General features: G+C 35.6%; 1 protein-coding gene across 2 annotated transcripts in view; it reads left to right on the top strand.

The window, feature by feature from the left end:
* The window catches only part of DCC (DCC netrin 1 receptor), a 1,085,205-nt gene that overhangs the window by 774,039 nt on the left and 291,894 nt on the right, over positions 1-19,272 (top strand). The window lies entirely within an intron of this gene.

The raw sequence follows: 19,272 nt of genomic DNA, 5'->3' as shown, positions 1-19,272 counted from the left end.
GATCACAAAGTAAAGCAGCTGAATGTTCTTGTACTAAGTTATAATTCAGTGATTTCTATCTTTATAAAAGAACAGCTCTCAAACTGTATATTTGAAAAATATTTCTGTATCTTCTAAATTTTGAGATTTCTACTAAGCTTCTAATGATATTTGAAAAGATTGATTACTCTTGAGCAGTCTGTCACCTTTATTTTGTTTAAAATATAAGAAATTACAATCTAAAAGCTAACGGAGTGAATGACTACTTGTAACAAATTGCATTACTCAGACACCTAGTTGCATCTACTTTTTAAAATTATTATTAATGATGTTATTTTGTTCGTATTCTTCTTTGTTTTGTTTAAATCCACGTTTAACTTTAAAATCATCTCACTTGCTTTTGGAAGAAGGTGAAGTACAACTAGAAATATTTTAATTGGTAAATGTGAGAAAATAATCTTTGCACCAGGTGACTTTTGTGTATTTTAGATCAGCATGTTGAAGAAGAGAGAACAGGAGCACACTGCAATGTAGTGTGGGTGCTGGTATCATGCTCTACTTTTGGCACAATCTTCATTCTTTCTTCCACTTAACCAAGGCTATGAAGACAAGATGATAACAAATTGGAATAAAATATTTATTGGGGGTCGGGGAGAGAACTAAGCTGTATTTGCCTCATAGAAATAAAACCTCGGATATGCTATGCTTTTGTGCCTTAAAAGCATAGTAATGGGGGCCAGCCAAGCTGTGTGGTAGTTGAGTTTGTGCACTAAGCTTCGGTGGCCCAGGGTTGGTGGGTTTGGATCACAGGCGTGAACCTGGCACCACTTGTCAGGCCACACTGTGGTGGCATCCCGCATAAGATGGAGAAAGATTGGCACAGATGTTAGCTCAGCGGCAATCTTCACATACACACACACAAAGCATAGTAGTGCATAGGTTTCAGGTAATTATTAGGGAATGCAGGCTCCCAGGCAGGACCAGCTAAACAATTTGCAGGATCCGCCAGCTACTGTAAGGCGTTGAGCCATGCTGCATGAGGCCTTGTACACTTCACTGGTTGTGTGCCCATGAAGCTGGTCCTACTTCTAGGTTTGTGTTCTTAAGAATGTTTTGTTGGGGTTTGGATTTAAATCATGAGATAATGCCAGTTTCCTCTTCACCATGTCTGTGCTAACATACCATCTGAGTCATCAATTTCTTCATTGACTTACTCTTCATAGATCATATATATAGAATCAATAACTTTTATGAATATTTGGTGTTTTTAATCAATAAAGTTGAATAATTAGGTCAAAATATATATTTTAAAAATGGCATATGTCATGTATAAAGACTGACAGTTTAGAAAACTATCAAAAATTCTTTAAAGAAAATTTGTATTCAATTTTCTAATATTAAAATTAAAATTTTAAAAGTATGTTCCTTTTCAAAATATTCAGTTTCTGTGGATTATCTGAATTCTTCACTTCCTAATACTAATACTATATCTAGAATTGTCTTAGTCTACTTTTCAGGGCTGACTGGCCATGATTACATTACACTTCCGATAAAAATGCTAGGTAGTCAGCCTTGCTTTCTAAGACTGAGCAACATTACTTTTTCTTCTACCGGTACCATTGTTTCTAAGTATCCAGCTTAAAAAATCAATTTCCAGAATTTTTTCTTTTTAATTCACTTTTATTATGCCAACCTTTCCAAGCCCAGTGACAAGAAATAGTTTTCCATTTTGACACTAATAATAGTCTCGTTTCATAAAAAAGAGTCATGATACATTTTCTGCCATTTATAATTAATTAAAAAAATCTACCAGTAATTATTTATATCATACGTATGGCCTTAATTTTGTAAAACAAAAGCAACGGCATAATTCAATTTGTCAGTATGCTTAATGAACGTTTCCAATGTTCCTAATACTATTTAAGTTTGTCTGAGGCAAGGTGAAAAGCATATGTGTGTAATGAAGTAACAACACTTATGGATCTCCGAAACTTCATAGCGAAGCGAATATTCTAAATATGTAGCACTAACAAAGCAACTAAACTAAGGGAACTTGTAAGAAGTTGTTAAATGAATATTAACGATCTGAATCACAGGTTTGCTTGTGGACCCATTATCTGTGATAGCAAGACATTTTATCTCGTTAATTTTTTATGGCTAGATCATGTTGTGCCTGCCTCCTCAAATAAGTGTTGTATTACAAACACGGCTGCCTCAGTCCTTTGTGCTTCATCCATTCCTTCTCAATCAGAAAGGAGACTGAGAATTTGGGCAGAGGACCTCACTGGGCACTGGTCTCTGTCAGCATTTACTTTGCTTAAAAATTAGCATGAGTGATTATAAGGTAAAAATAAAACTAAATGCCCGATTGAATAAAATATGTTGCTTGTTGGAATTATTGCCTCATATAAATTATCTTTTTTCCAAAAAATGAAAACAGAGAATCTTTCCGCTTTAGAAACATAAAGGAGCCTTAATTTTTTTCCATTAAAGGTAGGGTTAACAGTCTTAGAATGCTAACCATATTTTGCCCTTTGATAATGGCACCATTTTATTAAATCACTTCTTCTTACTACTGTATGGAGTAAGAATTTTTTCTTTTGCAGGCAATTGTTTATTTGCACGGTGACCTGATTCTGTTTCATTGAGAATTACCTTTGGATAATTCACCTCTTACTGAATAGATAGGGAGGAACAAATCAGCCTAAATAAACAGTATGTTCAGAATATTCTTTATGTGTGCAAAACAGCCAACTCCTTCAATTTATTTAGATTAAGAGTATTGGGTAGCTCACTTGCTGTCTTTATTACAGACATTAAGATAGATAAATTATGTTATCATGACTAGTAGGTACTACATATCTATTTTATCTTCTGTTGTTAACACAAAATGCCATTTTGGCAATTTAAAAATATTTCTAGGATAAGGAACACTTCATCTTCCCCAAGCCTGCTCAATAATACAACAATTACTGAGCAAGATGGAACATCGTAGAGAATCTGTGCTTCACTTCCTCCCCTTGCCTCCCCTCCCTTGCCTTTCTCTCCCACCCACCACTTCTCTCTCTCTCTCCTTCTTAGAAGTTGATGTTTTGTCTTCTTAGATGAAGTGCAAAAGCTGATTTTATTATTTGGCTGGAATATCAGAATTTAGAGGCAAAGGGGATGGGGACGTTTCCATCATTATTTTTCTCCCTGACAAAATGATCTTATCTTTGAAAATGGGTCTTGTCTGGGTGCACATTTGGTTGCTCTTTTTATCACTGTTTTTCCAAATATGATGTAGTGATTGTACATTAAAATTACATAGCTTTTATACAAATTGAATTTCAAGTTTTCCATATTATTTGAAAATATCAACTCTATTATGAAAACCATATTCTCAAGGAATGAACACTGATGGAAAATATGTCTGAAATATAAATCAGCCAGCAACTGTTCCTAAAAGTGCACACATTCCGTGGTAATCATTTGAAGAGATCAACAGCCCAAGATCCAATTCATGAAATAATCATCCAGAATAGAAAGACTTGATTTATAGGAAGGTTTGTGTCCCCTGATTATATCTTCCTTTCGCTAAACCCTTGCTCCTTCCCCTTGCCTTTATGGTGTATAATTTCTTCACTGTATTATCAGCGAGATTTAAGTCCCTGCCTGCTTAAGACTTGTCTAATCTTTTCATGCCACATGTGGAGAATTTTTGAATTATTATTTGTGGTCCTTTAAGATGCTGTTAAGGCAGTTTAATCATAAAGTATGTTAAAATGGACCTCATACCAGCTTGACGCTTGAGTTAGAATGGGAAGCCTATTTGCTAGACCACAACCCAATTATCCACAAAACCCTTTTATATTTGAGTTGTAAGTAATATCCTTAGTCCATTATATTCTTTATACTGAAGAGATGAGTGAAAGCAACCCCCCAAATAGAGTGACTTTAGACTACATTATCTAGAGGAACAGACATGTTTGCTTTTTTCCTTCTTTCCTGGATTTTTCTCCATACATTACTACTTGTATCCTAGAGCAAGTTTCTTAATACTTGAGTCCTCAGTTTCCTCAGCTATCAATTGGAGATAGGATTTCCTCTTCTTCTTCCCAGGTTGTGAAGGTGAAATGTGATAACATATGGGAAGCTCCTGGGTCTCCCCTGGCATCTAGTAGGCATTCAGCAGAGGGAAGTTCTCTGACCTAACGGGATCAAATGAAAACAGATACAACAGCCCCACACCTACCAACAAAGTGGGACACCCAGGAGAGTTTTCACTGTGGTGATGTCTAATATAACACCTTATTGACAGTTTGGAACTGGCTTGATTACTATACAATCAGCCATTTATATATTTTATTACTTTCCCCCTAATTATCCTCTCCCTGTAATTTATGAGACAATTCTAGACTAGTTTGTCCTCTAATTTTGCCTAATGTACATCCTTGCATTCCTAACTAAATTTTGAAGTCTTATGATCAGAAAATACTCTATTATCCCATAAAATGTGTCACAGCATTGCCATTTTATGAATGGCTGGTTGGTTAAAATTTGCTGGTAGAATCTGATCTGTACTTAATGTGTGGCAGAGATATTGAATATCAGTTATATTTATTTCATTATGATTCTCTAAATTAAGCAAATCAAGTAAATCACAGTGCTGTCCAGCTCATTTCTTTTATCACTTGAGCTGGTTTCTAATTATTAGTTGTACTGCACAGTGATTTGAGTGAATATTTGGGATGACTATGGTTGCAAAGTTGACCATGAGCCAGTCAACAACAGTCCATTTGTGTGGTCGTGTACATGGTTATAGATTAATAGTAGGAAGAAATAATGATAAGCAATGGCATTCTTTCTCTTTTGGTAGCATAAAAATGCTGATTTAATTTTAAAAGTCTCTCATGGCAAGACACATTTTCAGGTATTATAAATATAAGATGGGAGACATTAAAGTCTTATGGTTTGGCATCCTCAGCAACAGAAGGCTTAAGAAATCCATTTGGATTTAATGGTCAATTAGGTGGGGTATTATGTCTTTTAGAACGATGTGTATTAGTGGAAGAATTAGAAACAGGCTTGAGAAGATGGGTTGTTTAATCACTGCTAGAAGAGTTCAAAGCAAATGCAAGTCACTCTGTACTTTTTTCATTCATTCATTCATTCATTCATTCAAAATGATTATTTGTGCTAAGTTCTAGTCCTGCACTGTCCAGTATAGTAACCACTTACCACATGTGTCTATTTAAGTTTAAATATATTGAAATAAAATAAAATTTAAACTTCAGTTTCTCAACAATGCTAATCACATTTAAACTGTTAGATAGCACTTAAAATTTAAGTAAAATTGAAAACTAAAAGTCAATTCCTAAGTCTTGTTAGCCACATTTTAAGACTTCGTATATGACTATTGGCTACTATATTGGACAGCACAGAAAACATCTCTATTATTGCAGAAAGTCCTATGGGACCGCACTGATCTGGACACTATACTAGTAAATGAGGATATGAAAGCAAGTCAGATATTGTCCTGACTCTCAAGGAGCTAGTAGTATAGAGGAAACTACTTTAAGCAGAACTCATTAAAAACATATTTAACAGATTTGTCCCCTTTGAATGTTGAAAAGTTTACTATTCATTGAATTAATATAGAAGATTTATTTTTAAAAGACAGAGAATCTAGATCTTACCATATTCTCTGGCTAAAGTTTCTTAAATATTTTCTCAGGTTAAAAAAAATGTAAGTATCTTTCAAAGCACAATTAAAGATGAAAGACAAATATTACTTGTTGCTTGGGTTTAACAGTGGTACAGTGTAAGTTCAATTTCCCTACAAAGCTTCAGCTGGCTCACTGTTTTCCTCTCCTTTATTGTGAGCACAAAGCATGATTCAGGCTTCTTCCAATGGTATAACCAAACAGTTAGAGAAGCCATCTCTTGGTGAGAAACTATATGGAAAAAACTACTAATTTCTCACTGATCTTAGGGAGGATGAAGAAAGAGGACATGAAAGTGTCAAAATAATGAGAAGTTTTGGGGAAATATAAGTATCTAGCCCGGGATAAAGAGATTCCCTAAGTAGGTTTGTTTTGGATTTAATTGCCTCGTTTGGTTAGGAGCCCTACACAAAATGAAAGCAGTTGTTGCTAAACTGAATTAGAACAAAAGAGAGCTGAGCATCTTCAGGGATATTGACATCATGCTGGGACAGCCAAATAAAACTCTACTCCATAGACATACCAGCTGAGCTGAGGTTTTTTATGGAACACATTCAGTTATATCTGATTTTGTAGAGAGCTGGTGAACATGAGTAGTGAAGAATAAAGACAGAAAGAGAATGTGGCATTTCAATCACATATGTATTTACACACTCTCTCATCTTGAGAGCCCTTTTTCACCTGTGCTGTCCACAAGCATTTATTGAGTACCTACTATGTACCAAGCCTTCTATAAGATGCTGAGGATAGAAAGTAAAATAAAATGGGCTAGATAAAATCAGAGAAATTAGGGATGAAATTTACGATGAAAATACATCTGTAAGATGAATTTTTCTAAACCATACCGTGGGATCAAATTTCCTTTTTTTTAGCCTAAAGTTAGAGTTGCAGGGTATTAGTGTGTAAGTAATATATAATTTAATGCACATATATGTTCTATTTTGGTATGGAATATGACAGTGTATTTTAGAAAATATCACATCAAGAAATTTATAGTTGACTAACTTGAGGTGGTACCTAACCAAAATTAAGTAAAACTTAACTTTAAATCACTTCACTATTTTATGAATTCGTTTAACTGCAGGTTATATTCTGCCTGCTGTAATGTATGGTAAATCTTACATCCTGCACAAAAGGATAATAATAGGACTTTAACTCTTGTTCTCTAACTCCAGTATTCTTGCATTATTATATTGTTTTAATAAATATATTATTTCTACTTTGTAGGAAGATATGTAGGGGAAAAAGAAACCCATAACTGTTCCCTATTCTATGAAAATTCTTTTCTGTCTCAGCCCAATCTTCCCACTTTGGGAAGCCCCAAATTACATCCAGTATAGGATTTGAGTTGAGCTATAATTTCTCATCACAGGATACTTGACAGATACCGAGGATTGCCATAGATTGACATTAAGAGATGTTAAGGTAATGATGCACAATTACTGGTTTAGGTCATAGCTGTCAAAATCAGAGCCAATATGTTGCCATCAATGTTTGGGAGGAAATGATCATGGGATTTTTATCAACTAAAAGTTGAACATTGGAACTCTGAGTCCATAGTCAAAGCAAGTAACTTGTTTATTGCTACCTCATTTAAATCTGTAATTGGTGTTTCAGGTCTTCCGAATGGAAAGAGAATGAAAGGTGGTGAAGAACAATGACTGAGAAGTCAGACTAGATTTGAATTCTGGCTTTTTCACTTACTAGCTGACTGAAGTTAGCTAGCTTTGCCAAACCACAGTTTCATTATATGTAAAATGGAGGTATCGTGCAGGAATTTTGTAAAGCTTAAAAGAAAATCTGTAAAATGGGAGACAGCAGTACATTACCAAATGATTATTCTGAGGATTAAATGAGGTAGTCAGTGTAAAATAGCCTGTTCTCTGGCACTTTGTCAGCCCTCATTAAATGCTGGCTTCCTCCATTGCTGGATTCTAATCGTTCCTCATGTAATCAAGTTCCTTAACACTGCATGTAATTTGTTCATTTCTATCTCTGTGCCTTTCGCATGTGTTTGAAATGCTCTCCTGCTTCTCTTGGCTATTTCGTAAGTCTCTTCTATTTCTACTTTAAGATTTTTATTTAAGATTTCTAAAAGCAGAAAGTTTACTCTGGTTAATTCACCACACGATTCAATCTTCTAGTCTCCACAAGCTCATTTTTCACTCTCCGAATTTGTTTGAACTTTATCATGTCTTTCATTCATTCAAGAAATATCCCTTATGTGCCCTCGATGGGCTACCCTATATTTCTAAGCACTAGGAATTCAGCAGTAATACAAGCAAAATGCTTATTCTCATGAGGCTTATATTCTAATAATAGAGAGGTACAATAAACAAATATAAGCAAAGCATGCAGAAGAGTAAAGCAGCTTAAGGGGAGAGGAGAATAGAGATGATTCTAGAAAGGAAAATCAGGAAAAGACTTTCTGAAGAAGCGGCATTTAAGGGGATACCTGAAAGAATTTGAAGGGCTGCCAGCAAAGATCTTGGGTGGAGACAGTACAGGCAGAGCCGATATCAAGTGCCAGGACTCTGGAGAGGAAGAGCAAGAAGACCACTACGCTGCGGTAGAGCAAGGAAGAGGGAGAATGAAAGAGATGACATCAACAGGGAGCAGGGACCAGCCATGAAAAGCCTTGGAAGCCACCATAAGGAAGATTCCAAATGTGGAAGCATCTGCACAGAAGAGTCTGACATGATTTTCACTTTTAAACTGGAAGTGAGGAAAACAGAGAGGAGGCTAATATGGTAGTTAGGTCCAGAGATGTTGGTAGCATAAGTTTGGGTGGAAATTATGGAGATGTTGAGAACTCGTAGAATTCAGGATACCTTTGGAAGATAGGGACAAGACTTGCTGGTTGTGAGATGGGAGAAAAGACATGAGTTAAATTTCCCCTTAGGTTTTAGATCTCAGAAACTAGGTGAATGGTGGGATCATTTGTTGGGCTCAGGAAACTGGGAAGCAGCCAGCTTCGAGGATGTGTTTGGGGTGGGGTGTGGGGGACAAATGAAGAATTCTTTGTTGACGTTTTAGGTTTGACTGTTAAATGGATTCAGGTTTTATTTATTTAATTAGACTGTGAGCTCAAAGGAGGTGCCCAATATTTTGAATATACAAATAAAAGAAAATGTCGCATAATGCCAGGCCAGTGACCAAGACAATGCAGTCTCTAGCTTCTCATAGAGACAAGCCTGAACAGTTAGAAAAACATAGAAGAATTCTCTGGGTTGTTAACCGTGAAACATCTGTGCCCTATATGTCCCTAATGAATGCACTACAGGGATGTGCTCAGTGCCATGCACAGAAGACACTCGAAGGTTTGTCAATCATAGAGAAGCCTCTTTCTTAGAAAGCCTCCTGGCAGGCCAGTGAAGTATAATTTGATGTGGCTGATACCAGAAAGGAGAATTGACTAAAATGAGGTCTCAGATGCATAACCCAGTCTTCTGCCAAGGTTTTCCGAGGAACCAATCCAAAAGGGGCAAGTTAGTGCCAAAATAAATGTTAGCCCAGAACCAGCTTGTTTTGTGATATGTACTTTGCCTGTGTTCATTAAACAGGAGATTGAATTCTAATGGGATGTCTATTCAGGGATGATCCAGAGGTTGAATCGACTTACTGCTCTGAGACTTCATCAGAATTTTACCAGCAGAGGCCTGGTTTAGGCCCAAGCAAAGGCCACAGAATTCAGGGGGAGTTTGCCTTTTGGCTTCCAACATCCCTTTTCTTTACTTTTTTCTCTATCCTGGGTAGTCTTATATCCCCCATTAACTCAGGGTACCAAGAATCCAAAACATTTACCCCATGATCTGAAACATAATGTTAAATCTGTTAACCACCTTTGATATAGTTGATTCCAATCATTGACTTTTACAAAGAATAAACTTGGGAATCAGAGACTCTAAGGCCAGTCACAACATGGGTCATTATAATGGTGGGACCGCCTGTGTCTGCATTGCTAATCCAGGGTTATGTTAAACAAGTCTGCTTGCAAATATTGTGGTTTTTCTTCCTGAACATGGATATAACACTAAACCAAAAAGCAAAACACCTGGGTTCTAGACTGAGATATTCTCTATATTTTGCTCTGTATTTTTTAGGAAGTCACTTACCGTTTCTGAATCTCACTTTCCTCTTATAAAACAGAAATCACACTGCCTGTGTTAGTTTCCTAGGGCTGCTGTGACAAAGGGCCACAAATTAGGTGGTTTAAAACAACAGAAATTTATTCTCTGACGGTTCTGGAAACCAGAAGTCTGAAATCAAGGTGCTAGCAGAGCCATGCTCCCTCTGAAGACTCTTTAGAAAATTCCTTCCTTGCCGCTTCCTAGCTTCTGGTGGTTTCTGGCAGTTCTTGGAATTTCTTGGCTTATAACTGCATCACCCAATCTCTACGTCCATCGTCGCATGGACTTCTCCCCTCTGTGTCCATGCATCTGTGTGTCTTCTCTTTTTATAAGCACACCAGTATATTAAGTTTAGAGCCCGTTATAATCCAGTGTGGCTTCATCTTAATTTAACTATTTCTGCAAAGGTCTTTCTGGGTACATATGAATTTTGGGGGACATTATTCAACTGCCCTACAAATCACACAGATTGTTAGCAATATTCTAAGTAACATAGGTGAGGACTGAGCAAACTATGAAATATATATACATATATTTAATTAATTAAGAAGCTGCTTTTTTCATTTTAAAAATAATTTTTCACTGTCTCTCAAGCAGAGAAGTATTAAGAAACATCCTTAATGTCCTTAAAATCATATTTGATATGCTGCTATCTTCTTCCTCTCTCTAGAATTCTAACTCAGCCTTGTAGGCTCTAGAGCATGGTACTTTCTGAATATTAAGGACTGCAAACTGCTTAGGTGGCCCTAAGGGAACTACCCAGTGAAAGGAATCAGTTGAATAACAGAGTTTGCAGAATGAATGGCAGAAGCTGCCATTGAGAACTGTTACTGACACTGACCACTGGTCTCTCAGATTTCCACTGTTTGGCCATCAGCTGATAAAAACCCCATGAGTATTTCCTCCCAGACATAGATGGCAAGATCCTTACTCTGATTTTAACAGCTACGATCGGAAGCAGTAATTGTGTGTCATCACCTTAAAATCTTTCAACTTCAGCCCGTAGCAATCTCCTGTACCTGTGTGAGCAAGAATTCTGGCCCAACCCAACTCCTACATTAGATGTGATAAAATTAAACATGACAAAACTAATAGGGTCAAAACTAAGATTTGAAACTGGCATAACATTCTTACCACAATGCTACTGTGTGTGTGTGTGTGTGTGTACAAACCAAGATTAGCCGTGATAGTTTCAGAGAAATGGAAAAGTGATTAATTGAAAGTTAACTGCACTTTAACAATTCTTTAATGACTTAAAGTTCTTGGTAGTTCAGAAAACATAGCCATGACAGTATAATGTTTAAAAATCCCAACATTATTGAGCATAAGCCAGTCTGAGTGAGTTACGCTAAGGAGCTTGTGCTGAGGAGCATGCTAAGCAGATAATTTCTATTCCCTGCAATAAATCACTTGCTTGATCTTAACCCTCAGTCTGCCGTCTTGATTCAAAGTTTTCTTATACTACCTTTCTGTGAAATAAAAAATAATTATTATTACTTCCACTCTTCAGGGGGGCTAATTGGCTTATAGTTCAGTCCACGCCATTCACAAAAATATCTAGGACTTCCAGAAATGACTCGATGCTACTTCTGGAGTTATGTTTCATCATTTAACATAATATTTAACCAGTAATAATAATGTGATAATATATTTAACATATCACTGATTTATTTTAGATTATGCCAATGGCTTGATTAATTTTATCACTTTGAATATGATTTGTCCTACATTCTCTTTATAATTCAATGTTCTCATAGCAATCTTGCTACTTTCTTTGGAAATATTGAATTTTCCCCCATTCCAATCAAGTAGTTCTTGAGTTATCCTAGTAGCATTACCTATATCTGCAATTTTTGATATGGTAGCCATTAGCCACAAGTGGCTATTGAGCACTTGAAATATGGCTTGCCCAAATGAGATGTGCTATAAGTATAAAATCCACACTGAGTATTAAAGACTTAGTATAAAAAAGTATAAAATATCACATTAACAAATTTTACATTGATTATGTTTTGAAGCGGCAATGTTTTAGATATATGGGGTTAAATTTAAATTATTAAGAATAATTTCACTTATTTAACTTTTACTTTTTAAATCTGGCTGCTGGAAAATTCGAATTACAGATGAGCATTCATGGCTCAGGTTATATTTATATTGAACAATCATGACTTAGCTGTATACTCTTTTGTCTTATACCCAACCAAGGGGAAGTCAAGATTACCAGTCTGATATTAAATTGAGTTTTGAAGTTATTCAAGCACAGTGGTTAAATCTAACCCTTTTCAAAGAAATATTTCTGCAAGACTTATCTAAATAATGTTCATATTTAGCCATTATTTTCATTATTTTACTCTGTATTTACTGAACATCATAATCAATAGCCTTTGAATACCTGAGTTAGATATTCTTTTCCTTTTGGTCTGACACTTTATGGCATCACTGAAAATAAAACCAAAGGATGAGGGATTGGGGAAAGAAAAGGAATCTTTTGATCCAGGGCAGCGCACTGGTATCCCAGTGTTCAGTTTTACTTAAAGTCGTTGTCCAACTTTTGTGAGATGATTTGCTGCTGAAGTCTATTTGTCTTCCTGCTGCTATCTCTGAACAAGTCCAGATCTTCCATGTGGTTAATAAACTTCTTATCTTTTGAATACTGAAAATAAAATAAACTTAATCCTCAGGGTGCTTCAGTCAGCAGACTGGGAGCCTTTTAGATCCTTCTTAGAGATAGAGGACGACTAGGTTTTCTCTCCTGTGTGATTATCAATCTTCCCTTTGCATGCATGTGTGTGTAAGGGCATTAAAGGTGTTCCTCAGTGATAAATGTTAGCAGAATCGCCAAGTGAATATTAATTTCAGTAGTGTCAAGGTCAGATGTGTACCCAGGTTCAATGTTATTGGAATTTTTATTGTTGCCACTGTTAGGAAAGATATTTTATCTTGGGCTCTTTTTTCAAATATCAGGAGAGTAAGGGAGCAAAATTCCTCAACATGCATATATGTCACTCAGAAAAAGTGCCTTAGCAAAGTCTGATCTGTTAATTCAGGTAATTATTTTAAGTGCCTTAAAAAATATTAGAGTGTGTTGAGAGGAGCTAAGTTAGGTAGGAACAAAACAAACAGATGATCACAAATCTGGAGACTAGCTGATGTTCCTGAATAGCAGATGACTATATACAGAAAAAGAAAGAAGAAAATTGCAGCAAGAATAAATAAAGAAGAAAAAAGTCTGTTATGAGGTCATTCAGAGAAGTAGGGTGTGAAAGTATCTAGCTGTAAACCCAAGAAATTAAAAGAGAAATAAAAGTGAAGAAAAAGATTAGGCTGTACAGTCCATATGGGGATAAATAACCAGATGGATATTTCCGTGTATAGTGAAGTAACTCAAACCCAATGTGGGTGCTAAAGCTGTAATATTCACCCATCCACACACCCACACACCTGCCCAGTCTAGTTTTAGGCCAGTGTTCCCCATCTCAGTGAACAACACCAGACAGAACCAGCTATGCAACTCAGAAATACAGGAGTCGTTCCTGATACTTCCATCCTTCTCACTGCCCTACTTCCAATCCATCAAATGCTGTTGAATTTACCTTGCATATAGCTTTTGAATCTCTCTCCTTCTATTTGTCTCCACTGCCATCATTCTAATTCAAACCATTAACCTCTCTCTTCTGTACTATAAAATATTCTCTCAAAATCCACATTTGCCCCCTTAAGTTCACTCTTTACGTAGCGGACAAAGTACAAAATGCTTAACTTCATCAACTCCTTTCCTATTCTTAAAGATCAAAACTCTCCCAAAGTCTTTAAGGCCCAGAGTAGTCCTGCCTCTGACAATCTCTCCCACCTTCTCCGGACCCCTCTCCTAGTTCCTTGTGTACCACCTTAGACTGTAAATTCTAAAGAAGCTTTCATTGTTTCTCCTGTCAATTCTCATAATGCTTGACACACTGTACAGATTGGTTACCATCTATCGGGCATTTCCTTTGTGCCAGATGCCATTCATAAATTATTTATTGTTAATCTCCACAACTAGCCCATTGGGTAGGTACTGATATTCACCCCATTTTTAAGATAAGAAAATTTAAACTCAAGGACAATAAGTAACTTGACCCTGGCCACACAGCCTGAGCCAGGGGACTAAATTTGAACCCAGGTCTCTAATTCTGGAGGCCACACTCTTCACTGTTAGTCTTTCTCACCAAAGCTTTATTAAATGGGATCCACTGGCATCTCCTGCATCGATCGGAGTAGCCCAGATCTCTGACTTCTGTGAAAGTTACATGATAAGAGAATAGAGTTCTACGTTTCTTCCTTAACTTATGGTCCCTCCCACAAGGGTCAGTTTACCCAAGGCAGTTCCTTATCTTTTAAAGCATGGAAACAGACAAATAATAAATTTCTTCCTAGAGACAGTATCTTTTAAGGTAAAATATTTTTGTTATATAGAAAAACCTACTCCCTGGACTGTCTGAAAAAGATTGCTACTTCCTTCTCTTCTAAGACACGGCAGCAAGGCTTTTCAATAAAAGCAATCTGTACATGTCATTTATCGCTCTACTAAAACTACAAACATCAAATATTGATTCTCCCCATACTGAACGTAATACAAACCAACTTTGAGAAAGGTCCCTGGGATTTAGTTACATTATCACCATAGGAAACACTCCCGGTGGCACATAAGTGGAAGATACCTCCTTCTCTGATGCATATCTATTGATAGAGAATTGGCATTTTTGTGTGCAGAAATACAATCCTAAAGTATATAGGAGTCAGAAATAAGTGTGAAGCAAGCAAGTGGCCTACGCATGCCCTTCCTAGGGATTTACGCTTGGAATTCTTCTACAAGAATTAAACATAAATTTGCAGTCTGTATAATAACCACAAAAGTAACTCTATGTGGAGTATTTATGAGGCAGTCAAAAGACTTAACTTATATCTGTGATTATGACACATTAGGCAAATCTCCATTCTTTCATCAGGCACTCTCTTCGCCATGTTTGGTTTATAAACATTATCCTGGTCAGGACTCATGCTACACCCTATGCATCTATGAAATGCTGTTTTTCATTTCCCTTTCACCTTGATTGTCTTTTCATGTTCTTCTAACAGTCTTGAGAATTAAGAAGAGCAAGTACTTCTTCTTCCAATTGTCTGATGAGGGAACCAATATTTGTAAAAGTTTAAGGGACTTGATTTCAGGTAACAATAATCTTAACTACCATGTTATTTTGAACACTTGCTTTTGTATATAGCATCATATAATTCTTGTAATAGCCCTGTTATGTAGAAATTATGAACCCATAAGAAAATTACGTGCAGAGTGTTTAAGTAATTTGTTCCAGGCATACAGTATTATTAAATAGAAGAGAGAGGTTTTTGATCCAGGATTCAAGATTTAGGTGTTCATTCACATTGGGGTATTTTCTTTTTCAGCAGTTATCTCAGAGATGGTTTCACCTTTCTGTTATTTCTGTTTGGAATTTCTCTAAAGTCCTTGACAATTTCTTGGGAAATTCATGAGGTCTTTTTTTTTTTTCCATTTCTAAACACTTGTTCCCAAACTGAAGTTTTAGAGACAAATATCTTGAAAAAAGTGGATGAATTTTTAAACTTTCTTCAAGTATCTTGAGACACACTACATTTTCCTAAAATTGGTAGAATATCATTTGATTTGTTGATAATTCTAACAAAATAGAAAAGCAATTTAATAATTGATAATTCTATGCTTGTGGGCTGTTTTCTGATTAATCATGCCATCGTGAATTTAGTTCACTTTGGAAGTAATGAGACTAACTTTGACTAATTTTACTTAAAGACCTCATCATCTAAAGCCTTCCCCAAAATATATAGTGTTTTTTCTCTCCATTCACTAACATGTAAGTTCTATTCCGGAAAGGCTAATATTAAGGCCATTTTACCCATTAAACTCATTCACACCCATGTATCCTGACTCACCAGAGTCCTCCTTCACATCTGAACTCCCCTGTCCTTTTTTTTTCCATCAGTACAATTTTTAATTTTCTTCAAGAAATACTCTTGACGAACTTCTCGTAACTGTCCCGATTACTATGTACTTCATCAATAGATCTACTTCTAGAATTCTTACATACTTTATTGTCTGTCCAGAGAGATTTTAGCCTTGATTATATATATTCAGCCTATTGTTCCTCTCTAGGTGTTTGTATGTATGGGTGTGTGTTTGTGTTTTCTCTGCCCTAATAAGTTCCTTGAAAATTTTTACCATAATAATTCACAATACTGGAGATAGCAGTGTATGCTAAACACATAAAAAATACGACTAGATTTCTAAATCCGCTGATAGTTCTGTCTAAAATTTTCAATCACAATGGAAAGTAGACGAACCCAACCTAATCTGGGAACATATTTTAAAGGAAAAAAAAAGCCGGTATGATTAGGTTTATATGACATCATGCCTTCAGTGACACGAAACTTAAGCACGTTTGACTGAAACTTCAAGTTTTTAACTTCAATATATGGTATCTTTTAGACAATTTTTATAGATCATAAAAACAGTTGCCTTTGACATTACTTAGAAATCTCCAGTTTAAGTGGTTTGAGACCTCAATATGCAGTCAGGAATCTACATCTCCACCGCACTTTACATTTGCAAGCCTGTGCTTTCTGAAGTGAAATTCAAAATACTCTACGTGCTTCACCAGGGCTATTACTTCTGGGTTGTGTTAGTGAAAACCTGAGTTGCCCACTGAAAAGACTTTATCATGAGGTCAGTTCCTATAAACACTTTTTTTGTAAAACTACTTCCAGTTCTAGGATGAATCAATCACAAGAAGGCTACTTTCAAGACTACTTTAATCAGAGAGAATCATTAAAGTTTCTTCTACAACACTGTCAAAAATATCCATCATTTAATATATTAGCATTTATGTGTGTGTGTATAGAAGTAATATGTAAGTCATATAAATCATATGTATTATATATATGTGTGTGTGTTTATACAGGTATATCTGTATATATCTATACACACTCACACACACTCACACATACAATGACACAATTGAGTATACTGTGAGTTAGCAGAAAGCACCAATTAAAACCAAAAGTAAAATGATCAGGTAATAACTGTTTCCTCCCACCAAACCTTGTCAGACTCCTGCGGTTTTGCAATGGAAATCTACCCCATAGTTTGCGCTTCTTCCCTGCCAAATTACTGTCATATCTCCTAACTATGTATAGTTCAGTCAAGAAGGGTTTTCATTATGTTAATAATTACATTGCCTGCAGGCTTTTTGATGTTGCATTCCCCATACAGAATAGAAACAGATTTCATAGAAATATCATTAAAGCTGTTAACTACAGGAGGAAAAAAAATCAAAGAGGCAATCAAAGCATGCACTTTATTATCAATAAATGCAAATAGTTTCAGAAACGGCTTGCATTTGAAACACGTTCAGTGAGATCATCGGCCCTGGAAGCTGCTGCTTAAATAGAGCTTTGTGGTCTAAATCCATTTGGATCACAACAGATAATTGCTTAGATCCCTTACTACCCATTTTTAAAAATAGCCTCAAGAATCGTTTTAAATTAGCAAATGAATAAGGAGGTAGAATCATCCTCAGAATTCTGGCCTGAATTAAGGACATGTGAATTATAGGTCATTTTTTGAATGACAACACGTGATACTTTTTTCAAACGCACTGTTACTTTAATTCTAAAAAGAAAAGGATTTGGTGGCTGTTAAATGGATGATTTAGGAACACTGCATTACATAGTCATTTTGAAAAGACTTTAAATATTCAAATGTTCAACTACATATTCTCTGACACTAACATTTGTCTTCATTTTGGACTTCCAGCTGAGAAACATCAGTGTAATGGGGGAAAAGCATCAGCCTCATGCAGTATCATGAAGATAGTGGCATGGCTTGATCCTGCTAAAGCTTTTTCTATGAAAACCTTATATTCACATTCTTATTTGGAAAGGATTATTTAAACTCTCAAGATATTTTTAGAACCATATATTTGATAAATCATAATTTAGGCTTTAGTCTGATTGATATTTACAGTACTGGAGATAGCAGTTAGAATTACTTACAGTACATAAAAGTCAGGAAGGTAGATGAGTGGATAGATATTGGAATAGAAACAGCAAGGAAGGGAAAGAAAAAGAAAACAGGGTGTTCATTCATGCATGCTATGTGACTTCTTGATCATCAGAAACCGTTAACATCTCATAAAACCTAAAATATTTGGTGAATTAGAGCAGATGAATTCAAATGCCTCTGATTTACCTATGATATGGAAAATGAAATGAAAGTCTGTTTTACAAACATGCTTCAGCTTTTGAAACAGTAGCATTTTATTGAAAGTTGAAGATGTCTCTTTAAAGAGAAATCACAAAGTAAATTGTATTACCTTATTACATCATAAAGAAGTTAACATTTACTACCAATGATTCAATGATAAAGAATCACTGACTTTCAGAACCAAAAGAATCCAGAGATATTATCTAATCCATTGGGAGCAAGCATTTGGGAAATCATAGACACTAATGATGAAAACTATGGATCCTATACCTAAAAAAATGTACATATTACATTCTTGAAAATATGCATACAATTTTAGGGGATCCATGGACCCCTTGATGTCAATGACTGGCCTCTATCATAAATAGAGTAGGGAAAAGAAACCATACATTCTGACTCTCATCTTAATCAATTGTAGCTCATTAAACTGTAATATTCCCTCTCTCTCTCTGTCCATCTCTCTCTCTCTTTCTCATACACACACACACTCATATATACAACACAAACACACACACATCCTGTCTTCAATATGATTATATGTGATAAATTATGCTGTATTAAAGATTCAGCTAACGTTTATATGCTATTTTTTGATTAATGTGCAATAATATCTCATTAAAAAATGCTCTGTTATACTATAAATTTATATATATAGTGAGAAATTATTGCTTCCAGTGCAAATAGTGACATATAATACATCTCATTTACTCCAACATAAGTATTTAATTCGTTCTTAGGTAAAGATGTTCTAATGAATTTCTACCATAATGCCATATTGAAATTTAAAAAGGTAGTTGGTTAGGCTGACATTGATTGATGGATTACTTGCATAGATTATGCATCTATTCTGAAATTTTTCCATTCTTTGAAGAAACAGGTAACTTGAATAGAGATGGAGAGAAATTAGATGCAGTTTGCCACAAAATTATTGTCCAACTGAGGAGATCAGTAGGGATTATTAAAGACATCTTGGAAATGATGAGCAGTTAAGCCTGTTAAGGTTCTCAACTGACATACTGAAATGTAATGGAGTGGAAGACTGAAGCTATTAACTGCATTGATTTCACATCTAATTCCTATTGTGGAAAATTTTTGAGTCTCTCTTTTTCTCTTTCTCTCTCTCTTCCTAATAAGCATATAGCAAATCACACATCTAAAAGTATGTAAA

The sequence above is a fragment of the Equus asinus genome, chromosome 7, assembly GCF_041296235.1.
Source record: "Equus asinus isolate D_3611 breed Donkey chromosome 7, EquAss-T2T_v2, whole genome shotgun sequence".
NCBI lineage: Eukaryota > Metazoa > Chordata > Mammalia > Perissodactyla > Equidae > Equus > Equus asinus.
Note: the sequence above shows the minus strand (reverse complement) of the source record. Positions and strands in the feature narration are given on the sequence as shown.